Raw genomic sequence first — 21,891 nt, 5'->3', positions numbered from 1 at the left:
TGGGCAAACAGCTGAGAGGAGAAACGATGTATGCCACTTCCAAAGTGATGCTTCTCCTAACTCTATTGCTGTGCCTTGGCAAGGAAAGCCTATTTGTTCCAGATGGATATTTAAGCCTCCGGTTGTTGAACTGTACTTTATCCTGCATTCCTGAGTTACTATGTGGAGCAGAGAATCTCTCCACCACTGCCACTGTACTGAATTGGACATGAGTCTGAGCACAACTGTGACAGTTTGAAAGCAGAATAAAAAATGAATATAAAGTTTCCAGAAAAGTTTGGCCTTGCAGTGTTAAAAAAGTCACTGCTTCTCAACCCCAAAGAATAAAAAACAAAATTGGTGAAGTATGCGAATGGCAAATCCCAATTATCTTTTAAATGATTAAGTTGCACCCTGAAGGGAAAGGTAAAGATTTGAATAAATACTTGGCTCCCAGTGAATTATTTCAATTCAAATAACTCAGATTAAAGATGTGCATTTTCCACTGAAGACAATACACTCAAGGCATTCAATAATAAACTGAGAAGAAAGATTGACAGAGGTTAGGAGATGTAGCCTAAAAAACACAAAAAACAAAACCAAAAAAAAAAAAAAAAAACAAGAAGAAGGGCTCTGGACAAAGGATTATGAAACAAAGTGACACCTACTCCTTTAGTGCCAAGACCAGGAAAAGCTCATTAATGACCGTCTCATGTTTTTTCCACTGCTTTACTGACTGATTGAGAAAGCTTCATATTTCAGTGCACCAAGAAAATGATGGAGTTTTGTTAGCCTGGGTTCTTGAGAGCCCGTGTGGAGCAAAGCTCTTCTATGACTCGTGTCGATGGAACATGTAGCATGATGAGCAAGAAGTAAACTTTTTTTGTTTTTAACTTTGTGTCTTGTTTGATTTTAAATCAGAGAGTAGTTGAGGTTATTTGCTACTCCAGCCATTCCTGACTCTACAGGAGAATGGTTTGAGTGTACAGGCAACTGCATGGTGGCTTTTCTTTAATATTTATTTCTAGGGCACCAATTAAGTTTTCAAATTGTTCCACCACTCCTGAAAGAGACTTCGTCCAAATGGTATGTAACCTCTGGTAAACACCAATCTTTAAATCAAAAACTTATTTTATTTAAATGTGGGAATACCAAAAATTAAAAAAGACTAGTGGACAAAAGCTGAAAGAATAAAAGGGATTGTCTTTTTCAGTTTAAAATTTGCTTATGCAAGTATTTTTTTGTTTGTTTGTTTGTTTTAGTCATAAACTAAGACTTTGCCTGATTCCCAGGGTGTGAATGATGTCATAAAGCCAATAAAAATTCCCAGTTTTTTTTGTCAACTAGATTACTTCCATATGTCCCTCTATAAACTTTCAAGAGCCCGTATTTACTGGTGAAGCTAAACTTGGCAGCCAAAATCATAAATCTACTGAAATTTTAATAATGGAAAAAAGAGACAGAACAGGGGCAGGTGTCAGTGGTATAAGGCCGAAGTCTAATATATAGTATAATTGAAACTAAAAAAGTAGAATGATTAAATAGTGTCTGAAAGTATATACACTCTTTCCTTAATTCTATTCAATAAATATGAAAGAAGGACACAAACAAAGCCTTGTATTAAAGCAAAGTAAATTATCTGGATAAACAATCAAGTGTTCAGAGCAGCTCACACTCAATCAGTTTATAAGATTTATTAGACACATGAAGGTGGGCATAATCACTACAAATTTGTATTCCTTCATTAAATCAGATGGTATCTTACTGTAAGTTACTATACACAATTCCACTGAATTCAACTATATTTCTTTGAACATATAGATTTTCCATCTCAGTGAATATCTTGAAATACTAACATAGAAATTTGAATTGTTTCTGGTTATATGTATATATATATTCATATAAACAACATATTCCTCCTCAATTTCTATTTCATGTTCAAGTGGCAAAACCTAAAACTTGGATGAATCCTTTACCTCTGTTATAACTGATATACATCCAATGGCTGCTAGATCAAATAAGTGTCAGAGTAAGTGAAGCTGGCTGATTCCACTTGAAATTCATAGTAACAAATTCTTAAAATATCCTTCATATGCTATAGCAGATATTACTTGTTGTCTCCTAATATTTGTTCTCCCCTTTCTTCTACAGCCCTCGATCCCAAATGTTTGCTAGGTGAATGGCTACTTGTTAAAGGCTACTACCATTCAGGCTTCCTTGCAGCTAGGCATGACTATGTGTTTCTGTTCTGGCTGAATTGATTATAACATAAACTAATGCAGAAAACTAACTGGAATTTTCATTGAATGGAAGGGATGTGCTCTTCTTCCCTTTTCCTCTTTTCTCCTTCCTGCTTCCTAGAAGGCATATGTGATGGGGATATCAAGATCTTAAGCAGGTAACCTGCACTATGAGGAGGCATGCATGTCTTAAGTTTGGGGGATCATGACATCCTCACTTAACTCTGGTCTGTCTGTGTCTATAGAAGACCCTGTGCGGTGCAAACACGGTTACAGTGCTCAGCTGCTAACTGAAAGGTTGGCGGCTCAAGTCCATCCTGAGACCTAGGGATCTAGTCCCCAAAAATTAGCCATTGAAAACCTTATAACACACAGTTCTACTCTGACACACATGGGGTCCCCATGAATCGGAACTGAATCTTCTCTATTTATATCCATATCTCTCTATATATCATTCCAATCTTATTTAAACCATTGCTTTTTTTTTTTCTTTTTTCACTAAAGTTAAACATTAAATTAACAAATGCAACCACCCTTCAATCTTATGTATTTCTAAAGGAGTTTCTTTTCCATGCTTCCCAAGAAATTTACTCTGTGCACTTTGATTTCTCATGAAACGGTCTGTGTATCTTCATATCCTCTCGCTATCAGCTATTGTCTACATTTTATTGAGAAAATAAATAGTTTTTAATTCTTCCTCAGTTCCAATCTTAAGTATATACACCTATGTGATTTTGTTCCAATATTCCTGCTTTCTCCTTTTCAAATTATTTCTTCATCTGTCATTCCTCTCTTATCAAAAAACAATATTTCTTCTTGTGCTGTGGGCACACCTTCTTTTGGCTTCCCAACACATTTACAGCTTTACATATATCCTTCTCTCCTGCATCATCATTCTCCCCATTTCAATGGAATATTTTTATTAGTGTACAAATACTCTCCAATTGATAACTTCTTGTCTCGAATTATTATACACACCATCACAGTCACTTCTCCATTTCATAGCTTAATACCTCTAAAGAGCCATATACAAAGTGTGTCTACACTTTACCTTATATTCACTCTTAAATCAATTACAAATTCATCTCCCATTCCCAATAATTCCAAGGAAATTGCTCTTACTGAAGTCACCAATGGCTTCTATGTTTAGAAATCTAAGAAAAACTTTTCCATCTTTTTTTTTTTTTTTTTGGTTAATATTTAGGTAGCATTTAGAGAGATGAGTCCACAATCCTTGTAAAAATGGTGACATTTATGTCACCATAGAGTACCCATTTTTTCCTTCCTTTACTAACATTTTCTTTTCAGTATCCTTTATTTACTTCTCTCTCTACTGCTTGAGCTCTAAAAGTATAGGCTTGACACAGATAATTTTAGTCCCTTTTCTGTTTTGAGTCTCTATGAGTCAGAATCAACTCGATAGCAGTGGGTTTTGTTTTTGGTGCTGCTTTGAAATTCTCTGTCTAATTATATTGCTGATTTCCAGGGCTTTAAAGACCTCTTCAATATCATATTTCAAAATCAAGTCTCCATTCCAGGCCTCTAAAAACTCCTACATGGACCTCCAACTACTTATTTGGTGTTTCCTATTGGGTGTCCCTCACAGACATTTCAAATTTATCACATCCAAAACTGAAAACTTTTTAATTTTTTTTTTAATTTTATAGTGCTTTAGATGAAAGTTTACAGTGAAAATGAGTTTCTCATTCACAAGTTTATACACAAATTGTTTTGTGACATTGGCTGCAATCCCTGCAATGCGTCAGCACTCTTTCCCTTTCCCATTACACCCTGGGTTCCCCATATCCATCTGTCCAAGATTCCTGTCCCTTCCCGCCTTCTTACCTCTTTGCTTTTGGGCAGGCATTGCCTATTTGGTCTCCTCTACTTGACTGAACTAAGAAGTATGTTCCTCACGTATGTTATTGTTTGTTTTATAGGCCTGTCTAATCTTTGGCTGAAAAGTGGACTTTGGGAGTGGCTTCAGTTCTGAGTTAGCAGAGTATCCAAGGGCCATAGTCTCAGGGATTCCTTCAGCCTCTGTCAGACCAGTGAATCTGATCTTTTTTTGTGAATTTGAACTTTGTTCTACATTTTTCTCCCTATCTGTCCGGAACCCTCACTGTGATCCCTGTCAGAGCAGTAAGTGATTGTAGCCGAGTAACATGCAGTTCTTCTGGGCTCAGGGTGCTAGAAGCTGCGGTATTTGTGGTCTATTAGTTCTTTGCATTCATATTTTCCTCATATCTTTGGTGTTCTTCATTCTTCTTTGTTCTGAACATGATAGGACCAATAAATGTATTTTTAGATGACTTCTAGAAAACTTTTAAGACCCCAGATGCTATTCACCAAAGTAGAATGTAGAACATTTTCTTTATGAACTATGGCATGCCAGTTGACCAAGATATCCCAGGAGACCATAGTCCCCAGCCCTCAGCCCAAATAACTTGGTCCCCTAAAGCATTTGAATGGGTCTAAGAAGCTTCCATGGCTTTGCCGTGGTCAAGTTGTGCTGATTTCCCCTGTGTTGTGTGTTATCTTTCCTTTCACTAAAGTTAGCAGTTGTTTATTATCTAGTTAGTGATTTCCCCTTCCCCTCCGCCCTCTCTCATAACCATCAAAGATTGTTTCCTTCTGTATGTAAACCTTTTTTTTAAATTTTTTTTTATAATGGTGACCTCATAAAATATTTGTCCTTTTGTTATTGGCTTATTTCATTCAGCATAATTCCCTCCAGATTCATCCACGTTGTGAGATGTTTCACAAATTCATCATTGTTCTTTATCATTGCTTGTTTTCCATTGTCTGTATGTACCATAATTTGTTTATCCATTCTTCTGTTCATGGCCACTTAGGTTGTTTCCATCTTTTTGCTATTGTGAATAATTCTGCAATGAGGATGGGTGTGCATATATCTATTTGTGTGACTGCTCTTATTTCTCAAGCATATATTCCTAGGAGTGGGACTGCTGGATCATATAGTATTTCTAGTTCTAGCTTTCTAAGGAGGTGCCATATCATTTTCCATAGTGGTTGCACCGTTTTACATTCACACCAGCAGTGCATAAGAGTTGCAATCTCCCTGCAACCTCTCTAACATTGGATATTTTCTGTTTTTTTGATTAGTGCCAGTAATTTTGGGGTGAGACTGTATTTCATTGTAGTTTTGATTTGCATTTCTCTAATGGCTAATGGAGCCATGGTGGCACAGTGGTTAAGAACTTGGCTGCTAACCAGAAGATCAGCAGTTCAAATCCATCAGCTGCTCCTTGGAAACACTATGGAGCAGTTTAACTCTGTCCTATAGGGTCACTATGTGTCAAAATCTATTCGACGACAGCAGGTTTGGTTTTTGTTTTGGTTAGTGGCTAATGACCATGAACATTTTCTCATGTGGCCATTAGCTGTCTGAATGTCTTCTTTGGTGAAGTATCTGTTCATATTCCTTTGCTCCATTTTTAATTAGATTATTTGTATTTTTGTTATTGAGGTGTTGAAGTATTCTATAGACTTTAGAGATTAGACCCTTGTCAGATATGTCGTAGCCAACCATTTTTTCTCAGTCTGTAGATTATCTTTATACTCTTTTGGTGAAGTTTTTTGATGCGTGTAAGTGTTTAAGTTTTAGGAGCTCCCAGTTATCTAGTTTATCTTCTGGTATTTGATCATTGTTAGTTATGGTTTGTATCATACTTATGCCACGCATTAGGGTCACTAGTGTTGTCCCTATTTTTTCTTCTATGATCTTTATCGTTTTAGGTTTTATATTTAGGTCTTTGATCCATTTTGTGTTAGTTTTTGTGTACAGTGTGAGGTATGGGTCCTGTTTCATTTTTTTGCAGATGGACATCCAGTTTTTCCATTTCTATTTGTAAAAAGACTGTCCTTTCACATTTAATGGACTTTAGTCCTTTGTCAAAGATTAGCTGACCACAGGTGGATGGATTTATGTCTGGGTACTCAATTCTGTTCCATTGTTCTGTGTGTCTGTCATTGAATCAGTGCCAGGCTGTTTTGACTACCATGGCTGTATAGTAGGTTCTGAGATCAGGTAGTGTGAGGCCTCCTACTTTGTTCTTTTTTCTTCAGTAATGCTTTGCTTATCCAGGGCCTCTTTCCTTTCTTTATAAAGTTGGTGATTAGTTTTTCCATCTTGTTAAAAAATGCTGTTGGTATATGGATTGAAATTGCATCATATCTGTAGATTGCTTTGAGAAGAATTGACATTTTCACAATGTTAAGTCTTTCTCTCCATGAGCATGATACATTTTTCCAAGTATGTAGGTCTCTTTTGGTTTCTTGCAGTAGTGTTTCATAGTTTTCTTTGTATAGGTCTTTTACATCCCTATGGAATCCTGGTGGCACTGTGGTTAATAGCTCAGCTGCTAATGACAAAGGTCAGCCATTTGAATCCACCAGTTGCTCCTTGGAAACCCTAGGGGCAGTTTTACTCTGTCTATGGGATCACAACGAGTTGGAATTGACTTGACAATAACCAGCTTGGATTTTTTTTTTTAAGTCCCTGGTTAGATTTATTCCTAAGTATTTTATCTTTTTAACAGCTATTATAAATGATATTGTTTTCCTGATTTCTTTTTCAAAGTTCTCTTTGTTGGTGTATAGGAATTCAGCTGATTTTCTATGTTGATCTTGTATTCTGCTACTCTGCTGGATCTTTTTATTATTTCCAGTAGTTTTCTTATGGACTCTTTGGGGTTCTGTATACACAGGATCAAGAGGCAGTTGTTCAGACAGAAAAAGGGGATACTGCGTGATTTAAAGTCAGGAAAGATATGCATCAGGGTTGCATCCTTTCACTATACCTATTCAGTCTGTATGCTGAGCAAACGATCTGAGAAGTTGGACTATATGAAGAAGAATGGGGCATCAGGATTGAAGGGAGACTTATTAACAACCTGTTATGTAAATGACACAACCTTGCTTGCTGAAAGTGAAGGGGACCAGAAGCACTTACTGATGAAGATCAAAGGCCATAGCCTTCAGTTTGGATTACACCTCAACATAAGGAAAACAAAAATCATCACAACTGGACCAAAATGCAAAATCATGATAAACGGAGAAAAGATTGAAGTTGTTAAGTATTTCATTTTGCTTGGGTCCACAATCAACACTCATGGAAGCAGCAGTCAGGAAATCAAAAGATGCATTGCATTGGGCAAATCTGCTGCAAAAGACCTCTTTAAAGTGTTGAAAAGCAAAGATATCACCTTGAAGACTAAGGTGTGCCTGATCCAAGCCATGGTATTTTCAATCGCAACATGTGATGCAATATGATATACATGTGAAAACTGGACAATGTATAAGGAAGAATGAAGAAGAATTGACGCTTTTGAATTGTGGTGATGGTGAAGAATATTGAATATACCATGAATTGCCAAAAGAACAAAAAAATCTGTCTTGGAAGAAGTATAACCAGAATACTCCTTAGAAGCAAAGATAGCAAGACTATGTCTTACATACTTTGGACATATTGTCAAGAGGGATCAGTCCTGGAGAAGGACATTATGCTTAGTGAAGTACAGGGTCAGTGAAAAAGAGGGAGACCCTCAACGAGATGGATTGACACAGTGGCTGCAACAATGGGCTCAAGCATAATGATTGTGAGGATGGCACAGGACCGGGCAGGGTTTCCTTCTGTAGTACATAGAGTTGCTATGAGTTGGAACTGACTCAACAGCACCTAACAACAACAACATGTATAGGATCTTATTATCTGGGAATAGAGATAGTTTTACTTCTTCCTTTCTAATTTGGATGCCCTTCATTTCTTTTTTTGCATTATTTCTATAGCTAGGACTTCCAGCACAATATTAAATAGGAGTGATGATAAAGGGCATCCTTGTCTTGTTCCTGTTCTCAGGAGGAATGCTTTTAGCCTCTTTCCATTGAGAATGATGTTGGCTGTTGGTTTTGTACAGATACCCTTTATCATGCTGGGAAATTTTCTTTCTATTTTATTTGGAGTTTTTATCAGGAATGAGTGTTGGACTTTATCCAATGCTTATTGTGTGTCAATTGAAATTATCGTGTGATTATTTTCTTTTAAAATTGGAATCTTAATCATCCCCTACAAACACGACCCATCCCCAAGTTCACCAATCTCAGAAAATCATACTCTCCTTCATTTAATTGCTTAAGCTATCATCCTAATAATCATTTTTATGCTTCCTTTTACACTCCTGCAATTAATTAATATATCCTATTACAACTATCTCATATTTCTCAAATCCACCTACTTTTTGCCATATCCAGTACTAATCCACTTAATGACTTCCCTCACTTGGACAATCACAATTTCCTAGACTGTGTCCGTACTTCCATTCTTATATCCCTCCAGTATATTCTCCACAGGGCAGCCAGGTGAAAGAATACATTATATTACTTTTTTTGCTTAAAACCATTTAATCACTTTCATTACATTTGTTAAAAAAAATCCAAATTCCTCAAAATATATGCCCTTAAGAGCGTATATGATCATACTCATCTTCATACAATGCAACTCATCCATCATTGGCCTTCTTTCAGTCTTTAGGGTATAAAGCCTTTGCTTGAAGTATTTTTCCACATGGGAACACTTTTCTACCTCCTCTTCACATATGTAGCTTCATGTTGTCTTCATAGATTGAACATCATATTTATTGAGAAATCTACTTGTTTAATATTTAAACACCTTCACAAAAACACACTCCCAGACTATGATATTCTCATCTCAACACCTGTTTTTGTTTTTTTTATTCATATGATTTCTACAGTTTGATATTATGTTCTTTATATATTTTATAATGAGTTGTTATTGTCTCCCTTATTAGTTTGGAAACTCATGTTGGTCTTTTGTACTGTTTCATTTTCAGGAGTTAGCAAAATATTAGGCTCCTTTACTAACATTTTCTTTTCAGAGAGTTTCATAACAATTTGTTCATGTAATAAATTAAAGGATGAAGATTTAAGATGATAGTCTCGTGGGACAACTCATTTTTACATCCTAGTTTGGTAAGTAGTGTCTGAGGGGTCTGAAAATCTTGTGAGCGGTCATCTAAGATACAACTATTGGTCTCTACTCATCTGGAGCGAAAGAGAAAGAATGAAACCAAAAACTCAAAGAAGAAACTAGTCTATAGGACTAACTGCCTACACAAACCATGATCTCATCTATCCTGAGACCAGAAGAACTAGATGGTGCCCAGCTACCACTACCTACCATTCTGACCAGGGGCACAATAGATGATCCTAAAAAGAATGGGAGAAAATTATAGAACAAAACTTAAATTCTTAAAAAAAAATCCAGACTTCCTGTACTGGTTGAGACTAAAGGAACTCCTGAGACTATTACCCTGAGATACACTTAAAGCTTTGAACTGAAAACACTCCCAGATGTCACCTTTCAGCTAAATAACAGATTGACTCATAAAATAAACAATATCAACCATGAGTACTGTGCTCCTTTAAAAAAAAAAATCTATATGAGGCTGAATGGTCAACATTTACACTAAAACAAAGATGAGAAGGTCAGGGGGTTGGGGGACAGGGAAGCTAGATTAATGGAAACGCAACAACCATAGTGGAAATAATGACAATGTTGTCACAGTGGAAAATGTAATCAATGTCACTGAACAATGTGTATAGAAATAGTAAAATGAGAACCTAATTTTCTGTGTACACTTTCACCAAAAATACAATAAAATACTTTAAAATAAATAAAGAATACAACGGGAAAAAGAAAATAAATGGATGGATGAAATGCATAAGTGTTGTATGTTTCTCTATGGTAGAAACATTAGACTCAATGTAAGGAAACATGGGCTCTAGTCTTGGACCTTCCAATAAATCATAATGAGAATATTTTAATTATTAAGGTATTTTCATATTTCTTAAGACTCTTCTATTTGCAGTGTATTCTGTGCTATATAAAATGTCTTCAAAGTTAAAAGAAAAATTAATAAACAGTGGTAATTTAGGCTTTACTTTTTAAACAATAGTATTTCAATATGTTCACACTAATTATAACTTTAGAAAATATTTGTTTAGTACAAAGAAAATAAGGAACTAGAAATACTAAACTGTGAAATAAAATCAGATTAGTCTTGGCAAGTCACTGCGGTCTAGGGCATCATTTTCAAAAATAGATCTGAGCTTAAGTAAAAAATAACAATTTCTCAGTGCATGTGACTTACTGACTACTTTTACTACACTCCATAAAATATTTCTGTCATCTAGTAATCAAGTATGAATCATGAAACTTATCTTGGTGCTATTTGGGAGTATGTTAGTTAAATATATGTACAAATAGCACCAAGATAAGTTTATGTACATATAAGTCTTCCTTTTCTCGAGCTGAAAGAACTGAAGAAAAAATTGCAGGCTTGAGTTGCAATACTGAAGGATTCTACGGGGAAAATATTGAACAAGTCAGGAGGCATCAAAACAAGATGAAAGGAATACACAGAGACATTATACCAAAAAGAATTGGTCAACGTTCAACCATTTCAGGAGGTAACATATGATCAGGAACCAATGGTACTGAAGGAAGAAGTGCAAGCTGCACTGAAGTCATTAGTGGAAAACAAGGCTCTGGCAACTGATGGAATATCAATTGAGATGTTTCAGCAAATGGATGCGGCACCGGACGTGCTCATTCATCTATGTCAAGAAATTTGGAAGACAGCTACCTGGCCAACTGAAAGAGATCCATATTTACGCCTATTCCCAAGAAATGTGATCCAATCAAATGCAGAAATTATCAAACAATGTCATTAATATCACATGCAAGTAACTTTTGCTGAAGATCATTCAAAAGCGGCTGCAGCAGTATATTGACAGGGAACTGCCAGAAATTCAAGCTGGTTTCAGAAGAGGACATGGAACCAAGGATATCATTGCTGATATCAGATGGATCCTGGCTGAAAGCAGAGAATAACAGAAAGATGTTTAGCTGTGTTTTATTGACTATGCAAAGGCATTCGACTGTGTGCATCATAACAAATTATGGATGACATTGTGAAGAATGGGAATTCCAGAACACTTCATTGTGCTCATGTAGAATCTCTACATAGACCAAGAGGCAGTTGTTCAAAAACAACAAGAGGATACTGCATGGTTTAAAGTCAGGGAAGGTGTGCGTCAAAGTTGTATCCTTTTACCATACCTATTCAATCTGTATGCTGAGCAAATAATCTGTGAAGTTGGACTATATGAAGAAGAACGGGGCATCAGGATTGCAGGAAGACTCATTAACAACCTGCATTATGCAGATAACACAAACTTGCTTGCTGAAAGGGAAGAGGGTTTGAATCACTTCCTGATAAACATCAAAGACTACAGACTTCAGTATGGATTACATCTCAACATAAAGAAAACAAAAATCCTCGCAACTGGACCAATAAGCAACATCATGATAAACGGAGAAAAGACTGAAGTTGTCAAGGATTTCATTTTACTTGGATCCGCAATCAACACCCATGGAAAGAGCAGTCAAGAAATCAAAAGATGCATTGCACTGGGAAATCTGCTGCAAAAGACCTCTTTAAAGCGTTGAAAAGCAAAGATGTTACCTTGAGGACTAAGGTGCTTCTGACTCAGGCGATGATGTTTTCAGTTGTCTCATATGCATGCGAAAGCTGGACAATGAATAAGGAAGACTGAAGAAGAATTGACGCCTTTGAATTATGGTGTTGGCGAAGAATATTGAATACACCATGGACTGCCAAAAGAGCAAACCAATCTGTCTTGGAAGAAGTACAGCCAGAATGCTCCTTGGAAGCAAGGATGGGGAAACAGTGTCTCGCATACTTTGAACATATTATCAGGAGTGATCAGTCACTGGAGAAGGACATCATGCTTGGTAAAGTAGAGGATCAGGGAAAAAGAGGAAGCCCCTCAATGAGACGGACTGACACAGTGGCTGCGACAATGGGCTCAAGCATAGTAACAATTGTGAGGATGGTACACGACCAGACATTGTTTTGTTCTGTTGTGCACAGGGTCGCTGAGTCGGGACCGACTCGATGGCACCTGAAAACAACAACAACATGTCTTCCTTGATGTGAGTAATTAAACTGCTACATTAACTGCCTCCATAAACTGTATGTTATTCACTTTTATATGTACATTAGCAGTCATTTCCATAGTAACCGGGATAGACTTTGGACTCAAATATTTTTTTATTTGATGAATGACTAGGTGAGATACATGATACTACTTGAACTGAATGCCCTAAAAGAGAATCTTTTGGTCTTTTTTGTATAAGAAACACTTTTGAAATTATTTCTACAATAATTATTTTTTGTGTTTGTGGTTTAATCAGTTATAATTAAAATCCAATTCATGAGAAACCATAAACTTGTCAGAGAAATACAGGCTTCAGGCAACGGAAAAAATAGAATAATAACCTTTTTGCTTCTAAGCTTACTCTCATCAAGCAGCTATATGTCACTTAAGGGATCAATATGTCCTCCTTGTTATGGCAAATTAAATCTAAACTGTACAACAGCACTTGTAAACCTCTGCACACAATTCTTTTGATTCTTTAAAAAAAAGAAAAAAGAATACAGGAAGAAAAGTGAGTAAAACGTTAGTAATTTGTTTAGCTGGTGGTGCAGACTGTTCTCTGATCAAATTTTGTTTCCCAAAGGAAGGTATCAGTTTTAAATTACACAGCAAGCAGGCAAGAGAAAGGAGGCAAACAATCAAAACCTTCCCAGGAGGAGAAAGAATAAGGCAAGAGCTCCAGAGATCCCATTTAATAAATAAACACCTTCATTTCTGTAAGTTAATTTCACCACAGGAAATAAGTTTAGTTTTAATTATATTGCCTTATGTCATGTTTTATAAAATGTACATGAGGTTCATTGACTTTCTTTTATTAAAGCTTTGGCTGTTTCCAAAAATATTGCATGTAGACTAAGTCTATGAGGAAACATAGTATGATGTACAATTATTTGAAATGTAATTTTTTTTTTAATCTTTTCCCATCTTAGTGACAATTTGATAGATGAAAAACAGAATGTTGTATTTAATTTTCATTAAAAAGTGATTTGACTTTTTGGAGTTATGTATGACAGACTCTACAAGTAGTACAAGCTGGTTGTATTATTGTCACAAATAAACAAACCGGGCTGCTTTTATTGTCAGGTTTGAGAAAAAAATATATATGTAATAATTTCAGGGTTATTTTTTGTGATTGTGACCTCTCTCACTGTATATATGCACAGACAAAAGACATACACATAGAGTTTTAATTTAAAGTTAACATCGTCAAAAAGTGAATACTTTCATGTTTTTGGACAGTAAGAACTCTCTGAGCAAAGAAACTGGAACCTGGGTTAAAGGGCAAGACTTGAAAGTTAAAAGATGACTGAATAGACAGTGAAACGCCTCCTGGGGGATTTAGAGACTTATTTTAAAATATGTTTACATTCCATACAGGGTTGAAACTCAGAGCCATTGAGCCTACCATTTACATTTACATTTCCAAAGGATTGTAAAACATTAGGGAGCAATTGTTTCTCCCTTTCTCAGAAGGGTAGGGGAAAAACAAACAAACAAAAACAAACAAAAAAACCGGTTGTCATCCAGTCAATTCAGACTCAGCGAAGCTACAGAAGTTGTGTCATGTGTAAACTCTGAGACCTGAAACCTTCTGTGTTTATGTGTTGTATAAAACCTCTTTTGCATGGGTTGGGTTCATCTGGCTTTCAGTGCATCATCCTGAAGAGGGAGAATGAAGCATAGGGAACTGATGCATTTATTGCCGTAAGTAATAATAATCTGTCCTTGATCCAAAAAACTTTGTGATTGCTTTAAGAATAATATAAATAAATTTAGGTAATAAGATTTATCAGTCATTCAAATCCATGTATTTAAAATGCATTATATAAACAATTTCAAAGCTAGCAGAGATTTATCTTAGCCTGACAAAACCTTCTATCCTATCGTATATGACAACTTTATTATTGTTATCGTGCTTTAGGGATAAAGCATTAAAAGGTTAAGAAAATTGCTCAGAGTCAAACCCAGACATTCTATATTTACTTAGCTATCAGTTATTGTATGATGAATCAAGATTACTTTAGTTCAAAGACTAATGTCAAGCAATGAGTAAAGGAAAGGACCCACAGAGGATAAAATTGGCTATTATAGCTAGGGTGACAAATAAAAATGAATAAATAGATTGATAACTGGAAAATATTTTTCTATGTGTGAGAAAGATTCCACTGATACCAAAATTTTGAAGGTTACTGGGGAGGGACAGGCATATTTGTGTAAGAAACTAGAGGTAATCTGTATGTCAACCATTTATCACAAAATTCATATTTATTAAAATTTTAATGTATTGAGCATACCTACTTAAAGCCTGGCATCTGAGAAGAGCAACGTATTCCTTAAATAAAATTAATATAAGGAAATAGAAAATGTCAGGTGATCCCAAAGTGAATCAATCAGTGTATACAGGGAAGGTTGGTTCTAGGTCTGTGAGGTGGAAGATGAACTTGGTGCCCCAAACAGCAATTCTTTGGTTAGCCTTACATTCTAGGGATGTACATAGCATATTACACGATTAATGCAATGCATAGCATGTATTAAGTATTGATTACATTATAACTGCTCTTCGTTTCATTATTGCTATTCTTAAGTTGAGTTTTGTGTTGATGCAATAAGTTGATATTGAACATTTGTTTGTCTTTCTAGCTAATATGTAAATTGTATAAGCCAGTGATAATCAGGCCTTAGTAGCTCTGAGTAAAACGTAAGGGACATAGAAAAAAGGGGAACAAGATACTTTCTTCTTATACAGGTATCCTCCATTTTTCCAAAGTTCACTTTATGCCACTTAGTTTTTATGAAAGACCTACATTAGAATCTATTTTTGTTAACCAATAGAAATCCCAAGAGGATTTTCACTTTTATGAAAAAAGGTGAAAAGTGAAACTAGCAACTAGCCATTAAAGAGGCAGCACACACCCTGAGCAGCAAGAGTGGCATCACCACCTCCTTTTCTGAGAAGTACACTCAGCATCTCAGCATCAAGCTGCCTTAACTTTGAACTGTGTCTGTGAATACTATATGTGAATTTTATTTTAGGTTTTATGTATTATTTGGTACAATTGGTAGGTTATTTTTTGAGTCTGGAGGTGCATCCTTGTCTCACCTGACCTCCCCCACTGCCCTGCTCCCCCTGCAACTGGTGGCGTGCACTCCTGTGCTGTCTGCCTTGTGACCAGTGGTGCAAGCCCCCTCCCTCCTCCCTCTTGCTCCAGCAGCTAGCAGTGTGAGGTCCAATGGCACCTGTCAAGACCAGAGACCTGTACACCCTCATTCCAACCACCTGGTAACTGGTGAAGTGCACTCACAGCACCCATAACCCATCGACTGGTGGGAGAGTGCCCTGACTGGTAACTGACCTGCCAGGCACATCATCTCATAAGCAACATCCATCACATCCTGCTAGGTGTCATTGGCACCTCTGCCTAAGGATGAGCAGGTGTTCCTAATGCCTTCAGCCAACATTTGCCTCACTACAACACCACATATCCCACACCCAGCAAGTTCCCGCAGGCTGACTGCACATACACTGAAAATCCCTTGAATGTCTATTATCTATTGAGACTCCAATCCATGCACACATAAAGAGCCTATCCCAGCCATTTGGGAAGCATTCTCTCACAGTGGCTATGGAGATGTCCTGCCCTGACCTCCAGGGGACACATTAACTGCTAACACCAACCCAGAAAGACCCCACAGTCCCACAAGGTCAGTGGAGGGATTCTGGTCACCCAACACTTCCCACCCAATATCAGGGAAAGAGCCTGCTCTCCCACCTCCATTCACCTTAATGCCTCTGAGATAGCAGACAATAACTAATTATATGAAGAAGCATGATAAGACAACAAGTGAGCAAAATAAAGGGGCAGAAAATCTTCCTGAAGAACAGATGGTAATAGAACTACCTGACAAGGAATTCAAAAGACTTAAATATAGGATCCTCAAAGAGATCAAGGAAAGCACAGACAAAACACTATAAGAATTCAGGAAAACAAGAAAAAAATGAAAAAATAAACAGAAAATTAGAAACAATACAAAAAACACAACTAGAAATCCAGAAAATTAACAATAAAACAGATAACTAAATGCAAGGACTTACAAGTTAAATTGAATCAATGGAAGAAAGAATCAGTGATTTAGAGGACAAATCCCTTGATACTAATCTGTTTGATGAACAATCAGATAAAAGAATGAAGAAAAATGAAGAAAGCCTAAGAGTTATGTGGGGCACTATCAAGAGGAAGAATTTGTGTGTAATTGGAATTCCAGAAGAGGAGGAGAGAAAAAAAAAACACGGAGAGAATTTTTGAAGACTTATTGACAAAAAACTTTGCTAACATCATGAAATACGAGGTTTCCATACAAGAAGGTCAATGAATCCTATACAGGACAGACCCGAAAAGAAAGCCACTAAGATATATCATAATAAAATTTTCCGAAACCAAAGACAAAGAAAGAATTCTGGGAGCAGTTCCTGAAAAAAGAAATACCACCTTTAAAGAGGCATCAATAAGACTAAGTGCTGACTTCTCAGCAAAAACAATGTAGTCAAGAAGGAAGTGGGATGACATACAAAACCCTGAAAGAAAATAATTGCCAGTAAAGAATCATTTATCCAGCAAAATTGTCTTTCAAATATGAAGATGAAACTAGGACATTGTCAGATAAAGAGAAATTAAGGGGATTTGTAAAAACCAGACCAACCTTACAAGATATACAGGTATGCGTCACAATATGTTCTGTGAAATAGGACATTATGCAATTTGGATGTTGTGTGAACACCATATTATATACAGGCAGTCCCCATACAATCCATAGTTACATCCCCGTAAAACCTATTATATTAAAACCTTATGGGAGACTGCTAGAAAAAGCACAAGAGATGTATCCACTGGATACAGGAGTATGGACTTTCTAGTTGTGCAGCTGGGCTGGGTGAGGGCACTGGCAGCCAGATTAGGACTTTGTGCATGTCCGAGCACAAGGACTCGGGGCGGGGGATATGGGTGATGTGAAGAGATAGCCATAGGAACAGGATGTACAGGTGCCAAAAGTGCAGCTGGTGGTGGCATCCTGATGGTGCAGCTACTTCCTGATCATGAGCAGCCACTACCACTGCTACCATCTAGAGCTGAGAGCCTATGAGCACCCCAGGTCTGGGCGGTGCTGCCTGCATTCATAGCAGGAGCAGAGAAGTCATGGCAGGCAATGCCCTGCACCAGGAGTGAAAGACTGAACAGCTGTTGGGTGGGTGAATTAAGCCAGGAAACAGAGAAGGAGGCACTTCAGGGATTGGGATGCACCTTGGAACCTTGCTGTTGGCTCACTCTGGAGATTTGCAATCTTTAACACCATTGGGGAAAAATAATAAACAAAAGAGTGCTACTTTCCCTTTAAAAAAAACAAAAAACAAAAAATCACCTTATGGTGACATGGATGTATATGCTATCAGATGTTGCCGAAACAGATATTAAGCAACACATGCCCGTATTGACTGAGAAGCAATGACATCAGACAACAACCTGAGATCAAGACACACAACAGCATCATTCAGATACCAACACAGAAAAAGTACTCTCAACAGTAAAATAAAGCTGCAAAACCGAAAGCAGGGAACCAGAGTTGTCGATCTGTAAATGATGACAACTTCAAAACCAAAACAGGGAGTAAATGGTGTAGTTATAGAACTTCCATATAGAGAGAAAATCAAGGTGATATCAAGATGTCTTAGTCATCTAGTGCTGCTATAACAGAAATACCACAAGTGGATTGTTTTAATGAAGAGAAGTTTATTTCTTCACAGTTAAAGCAGGCTACAAGTCCAAATTCAGGGCATCAGCTCCAGGGGAAGGCTTTTTCTCTGTCGGCCTTCTTCTCTTCAGTGTTGCCCCGGACTAGGAGCTTCTCTGTGCAGGGACCCCAGTCCAAAGGACGTGCTGTGCTCCCAGAACTGCTTTCTTGGTGGTATGAGGTCCTCCTGTCTCTCTGCTCACTTCTGTCTTTTATATCTCAAGAGATTGCCTCAGGACACAATCCAGTCTTGTAAATTGAGTCCTGCCTCACTAACACAACTGCCGCCCATCCTCCCTCATTAACATCATAGAGGCAGGATTTATCACACATGGGAAAATCACACAATACCGGGAATCATGGCCCAGCCAAACTGATACACACATTTTGGGGGGGACACAATTCAATCCATGACACAAGGTATAACAGATTGTTTTAAATCTGAGAAGATAGAGGTAGATTTCAGACTAAGCACAGAGAAAAGTAATAAATCTACTCACCAAAATAAAGAAATTCAAAAGACTCAGTAAACACAAAATCAACAACAACACAGGATACAAAAAGAAAATCCATAAACAAAAAAAACTCAGCACTGAAAATTATATGGGACAAAGAAACAGTTAACACCACCAAAAAAGCATAGTAAGATGGTAGCAATAAATTCATGTCTATTGATCACCACATTGAATGTAAATGATTTAAATGCACCAGGCAAGAGACAGAGAGTGGCAGAATGGATAACAAAACATGATCTATCAATGTGTTGCCTACAAGAGACACACCTTAGACACAAAGACATGACTAGGTTTAAAATCAAAGGATGGAAAAATATATATATAAAGCAAACAGTAACCAAAAGAGAGCAGGAGTTGCAATAATAATCTCTGATAAAATAGACTTTAAGTCAAAATCCATTGTAAGTGACAAAGAAGAGCATTATACAATGATTAAAAGGTCAATCCACCAAGAGCACATAACCATAATAAATATTTATAAGCACAATGACAGAGCTCCAAAGTACATAAAACAAACTTAACATCATTGAAAAGAGAAATAGACAGCTCTACAATACAAGTAGGAGACTTTAACATACCACTTTCTATGATAGAACAACTAGAAAAAAAACTCAACAAAGATACAAAAGATCTAAATAACACAATTAACCAACTCATATGCAGAACACCCCATCCAACAACAGCACAGTACATACTTGTGGGGATATATGCCATTTAAACATGGCTGCACTATTGACAACTGCAGGCCCCACAGGCCTCTATGCTGTATACGACATGTTGGAGACTTGTCAGCGATAAGAAAGAGATTAGGCACGACTGACTTGTTTTCCCAAACCTATTGTCCTGTTACTGATTGGCTTGTTTTTCCTCCTCCCTTGCCCGATACTTATTGTTATTCACCCAAAGCCCATTGTTCTGTTAATTGCTTTACTGCTTGCTGTATTGACTATAAAATTAAACTCCCGGGACTGAAGCGGGGGTTCAACTCCTCAGAGTGACCCTCCTGGCCTCACCTCTCTGTAAGAGTTGTGGCATTGGTTACTGTCTTCACCATCCTGACAATTAGTCGCCGCTGCGACACATACTCTTCTCCAACTCACATGGATCATTTTCTAGAATAGACCATGTATCAGGTCACAAATCAAGCCTCAATAAATTCAAAAACATCGAGATAATACGAAACACTTTCTCTGATCATAATGCTATAAAACTAGAAATCAATAACAGAAAGGACAAGGAATTAAATTAAATACATGGAAACTAAATAACACCTTACTTAAAAACTATTGAGTAATAGAAGAGACTAAAAATGAAATTAAAAAATCCTTAGAATCAAATGAGAATGAAAACACCACATACAAAAACCTTTTGGATACAGCAAAAGCAGTGCTCAGAGGAGAATTTATAGCAGTAAACACACATATCAAAAAAGAAGAGACAAAATCAACAGCTTAACCTTACAACTTGAACAATTAGAAAAGGAAAAGCAAAATAATCCAGTCACCAGAAAAAAGGAAATAATAAAGATCAGAGCTTAAATAAATGAAATAGAAAACAGAGAGACAATAGAAAAAATCAACAAGAATAAAAATTAGTTTTTTGAGAATAAAGTAGACAAACCATTGGCCAAAAATTGACAAAAGAAAAAAATGAGAAGATGCAAATAAGCAAAATACAGAATGAGATAGGTGACATTACAACAGAACCAACTGCCATAAAAAGGATCCTAACAGAATACTAGGAAAAAATGAAAACCTAGAAGAAATGAACAAATTTCTAGAAACACATTGCCTACCTAAACTAACACAAAAAAGAGGTAGAAAATTTGAACAGACCCATAACAAGAGATTGAAGAGGTCATTAAAAAAAACAAAAAAACAAAAAAAAAAATTTCCAATAAACAAAAAGCCCCAGCACAGAGAGCTTCACTGGAGAATTCTACCAAACATTCAAAGAAGAGTTGTCACTGATTCTATTCAAACTATTCCAGAACATAGAGAAGGAAGGAATACTCCCTAATTCATTCTATGAAGCCAGCATGACCATGATACCAAAGTCAGGCAAAGACACCACTAAAAAAGAAAATTACAGACCAATATCCATCATGAATAAAGATGCAAAAATTCTCAACAAAATTCTAGTCAACAGAATTCAACAGTATCTCAGAAAAATACATCATGGTCAAGTGGGATTCATACCAGGGATGCAAGGATGGTTCAACATTAGAAAATCAATCAATGTAATTCACCACATAAACAAAACACAGGAAAACAATCACATGATCATCTCTATCAACTCAGAAAAGGCATTTGATAAAATCCAGCGCACTTTCCTCATAAAAACTCCCAGTAAAATAGGAATAGAAGGGAAATTCTTCAAATAATCAAGGGTATATATGCAAAATCAATAGTCAACATTATTCTCAACAGAGAAAAATTGAAAGCCTTCACCTTGAGAAAGAGAACAAGAAAAGGATGCCTTTTATTACCATTCTTATTCAATATTGAATTGGAAATCCTAGCTAAAGCAACAAGGCAAAAAACGGGAATACAGATTATCCACATTGGAAAGGAAGAAGTAAAACTGTTCTCATTAGCAGATGACATGATCCTATACATAGAAAATTCCAGAAACTCCACAAAAAAGTGAATGGAACTAATGGAAGGATTCAGCAAAGCGACATGGTACAGTATTAACACACCAAAATCAGTTGGTTTTCTTTACACTAACAAGAACTCTGAAAAGGAAATCAAGAAATCAATGCTATTTACAACAGCCCCTAAATGGATAAAATACCTAAGAATAAATCTAACCAGGGACATAAAAGACTTTTACAAAGAAAACAATAAGACAGATTAAATGAGGTATGTTGTTTTTGTTAGGTGTCATCCAGTTGATTCCAACTCACAGCGACCCTATGTACAACAGAATGGAACACTGCCTGGTCCTATGCCATCCTCACAATTGTTATCCTTGAGCCCCTCATTGCAGTCATTGTGTCAATCTACTTCATTGAGAGTCTCCTCTTTTTGCTGACCCTCTAACTTTACCAAGCATGATATCCTTCTTTAGGGACTGGTCCCTCCTGATAACATGTCCAAAGCATGTGAGACTAAGTATCACCATCCTCACTTCTAAACAGCATTCTGGCTGTACTTCTTCCAAGACAGATTTGTTTGTTCCTCTAGCGGTCCATTGTATGAATCATCAATATTCTTCACTAACACCATAATTCAAAGGCGTCAATTCTTCTTTGAACTTCCTTATTCGTGATCAAATGAGATACACTACACACTTACTAGAATGAT

Source organism: Trichechus manatus, unplaced genomic scaffold, assembly GCF_000243295.1.
Source record: "Trichechus manatus latirostris isolate Lorelei unplaced genomic scaffold, TriManLat1.0 scaffold00325, whole genome shotgun sequence".
Taxonomy (NCBI): Eukaryota; Metazoa; Chordata; class Mammalia; order Sirenia; family Trichechidae; genus Trichechus; species Trichechus manatus.
The sequence above is the reverse complement of the archived record's forward strand: the minus strand, read 5'-3'. Positions refer to the sequence as shown.